This window comes from Grammomys surdaster, unplaced genomic scaffold (assembly GCF_004785775.1).
Source record: "Grammomys surdaster isolate TR1022 unplaced genomic scaffold, NIH_TR_1.0 213, whole genome shotgun sequence".
Taxonomy (NCBI): Eukaryota; Metazoa; Chordata; class Mammalia; order Rodentia; family Muridae; genus Grammomys; species Grammomys surdaster.
The window spans coordinates 2716598-2719267 of record NW_021604658.1 but is presented as its reverse complement, the minus strand read 5'-3'; the positions used below and the strand labels follow the sequence as shown (position 1 = coordinate 2719267).

General features: G+C 48.8%; 1 pseudogene; it reads left to right on the top strand.

Moving 5' to 3' along the window:
* The first annotated feature begins 232 nt into the window (after positions 1-232).
* LOC114625054 lies at positions 233-1317 on the top strand (annotated as a pseudogene).
* The last annotated feature ends 1353 nt before the right edge of the window (positions 1318-2670 follow it).

The following is a 2670-nucleotide window of genomic DNA, read 5'->3' as shown; positions in this document are numbered from 1 at the left end:
CCTTGGCACATGCTAAGCAAGCGCTATACCAACAGAGCCACATGAATATATGTTAATGATGATACAGGCTGGACCAAGCCAACCTTAATAAGAGAGAGAGACTTACCGTGATCCAAATGTACACATTTTCCTTAAAAAGAAAACTAGTGGGCGCACCTGTTGGCGGGCGCCATGCCCCGCCCGCCCTGTGCTGGGAGCATCGGGCTGCGGAACAAGAGGCCAGGGCGCACGGATGCGCTTGGCCGAGCTGCTGCGGAGCCTGCGGGATTCACTGTTCGCAGCGCACTTCCAGCGCTCTTCCCAGCGCGGGAAGATTCTGGAGAGAAGCATGTTGTGAAGAATTATTTCTACTATTACCTGTTCCGGTTTTCAGCCACTTTGGGTCAGGAAGTGTTCTACATCATGTTTCTCCCATTTACCCACTGGAATATCGACCCTTATTTGTTCAGAAGATTGGTCGTGATATGGGTTTTGGTGATGTACATTGGCCAGGTGGCCAAGAACATCCTGAAGTGGCCCCGGCCTTCCTCTCCTCCCGTTGTGAAACTTGAGAAGAGAGTGATTGCAGAATATGGAATGCCATCCACCCACCCACGCCGTGGCGCCCACCGCCATTTCCTTTATCTCGTCATCTCTACCGTGGACCAGTACCAGTACCCTTTTATTTTAGGTCTGACAATGGCTATGGTGTTCCCTACACTGGTGTGTCTCAGCAGACTCTACACAGGGATGCACACGGTCCTGGATGTCCTGGGTGGTGTTCTGATCACTGCAGTCCTCATCGCCCTGACCTACCCTGACTGGACCCTCATCGACTCCCTGGACTCCGCCAGCTCCCTCTTCCTTGTGTGTGTCATCGTTGTGCTGTTCCTCCTGTGCTACAATTACCCTGTGTCTGACTACTACAGCCCAACCAGGGCGGACAGCACCACCATCGTGGCTGCTGGGGCTGGAGTGACCCTAGGATTCTGGATCAACCACTTCTTCCAGCTCGTGTCCAAGCCCACCCTGTCTCTTCCTGTGATTCAGAACATCCCACCCCTTACCACTGACATGCTGGTTTTAGGTCTGACCAAATTTATGGTGGGGATCATGTTGATCCTCTTAGTTTGCCAACTGGTGCAAGACCTCTCCCTGCAGGTATTATTCGCATGGTTCAAGGTGGCTACGAGGAACAAGGAGGCCAGGCGAAGACTAGAGATTGAAGTCCCTTACAAGTTTGTCACCTACACATCTGTTGGCATCTGTGCCACAACCTTTGTGCCGATGTTGCGCAGATTTTTGCGATTGCTCTGGGGAACCAGTCTGCTAACGTGAGGTGTAAAACGTGAGAAAGCTGTTGATTCAGGCAATCTCAATGGCTCCCGTTTAAGGAAATTCGAGTCATATTTTGTTTTGCTGATGTAACATAGACACTACTGCTGTGGTGGCAGCCATGTGATTCATCTGTAAGGACACCAGGCTCAAACCACACCTGAGGTCTGCAAGACCGCCCCTCCCCCTTCTGTTACATGGACTTAGGACCAGGTCTTGGGTGGACAGGAATTGTGGCCTGGCTTGCAATGGCTACAAGCCCCACCAAGCTCCAGAGACCCAGCAGACTTGAGGTAATATGAAGGCAGGATAGTTCTTTTCAGTTACAACCTTGCCTAATGCCGAGTCTCAATCCCCAAACTGGAGTGTGGTCTGGGAGTAAGGTGGGCACCAACTCCTTGGACAGATTGGCTTCTTGTGCTGTGATCAGACTGGACTGTGTCTGAGTGGGTGGCAAGACCATTCTAGAATAAAGTTTCCTGTGAGGAGACTGAAAAGAGTAGCAGAGCCATGAGGCCACCGGAAGAGCCTGCTTTATTTGCCAGCCCATATCCTCCAGGCACTGTTAGCCGAAGCAAGACGCTGAGCTTCCTTGCATACAGTCTACAGCATCCCAGGATTCAGTTTCTATGCTAGTGTAGCAACACATGACGGGCTGCCAGCTTCTCACAGGTGGGAATGAGGACGAGCTGAGACTCCTGCACACTCTTGCTTAGCCTTCAGCACCTTCAGTTGTTTAAGCTTCCAGAGAAGCCTAGAAGGCACAGATCAGCACAAGAATGGATGAGCTTCGTCCTCTGGAAGCCTGACCAAGTTAGGCAGCCCTGACACTGCCTCATCCCTGTGACGTTACCTCATCATTGCTCGGCTACTTTGTATAAATATTTTCAATTATTCACCCACTAGGCAGCATCCCGGACTCCCTCTCAGACCTCCCCACCTCTTCTTACCTCTTGGCAGTTTTAAGATTTTCAGTTAAGAACTTTAAGATTTTTAGATTTGAAGAATTTTAGTACAAGAAAAATTGCAGTCTATTTTGAGGGGGGAAAAAAGCCAGTTAACTGGAACACCTGTTAAACCCAGAGTGGTCCTCCTTAGATAGAAGAAGGTATTCATGGTGCCCACAACAGAAAGCACTTTCCCTGCACTCAGAGTTTCAGAATAAACAACACGATGACTGGTTGGTGTTAAAAAGAAAGAAAGAAAGAAAGAAAGATTTAAGAAAGGAAGAAAGAAAGAAAACTAGTGTTCTTTGCTTATTATTTTATTATTAGATTCATCTGAGGATTGAGGACATCTTGTTTACCATTTATGAATCGGACAAGAAGCATCTTTTCTTAATTTTATGCCCATTTT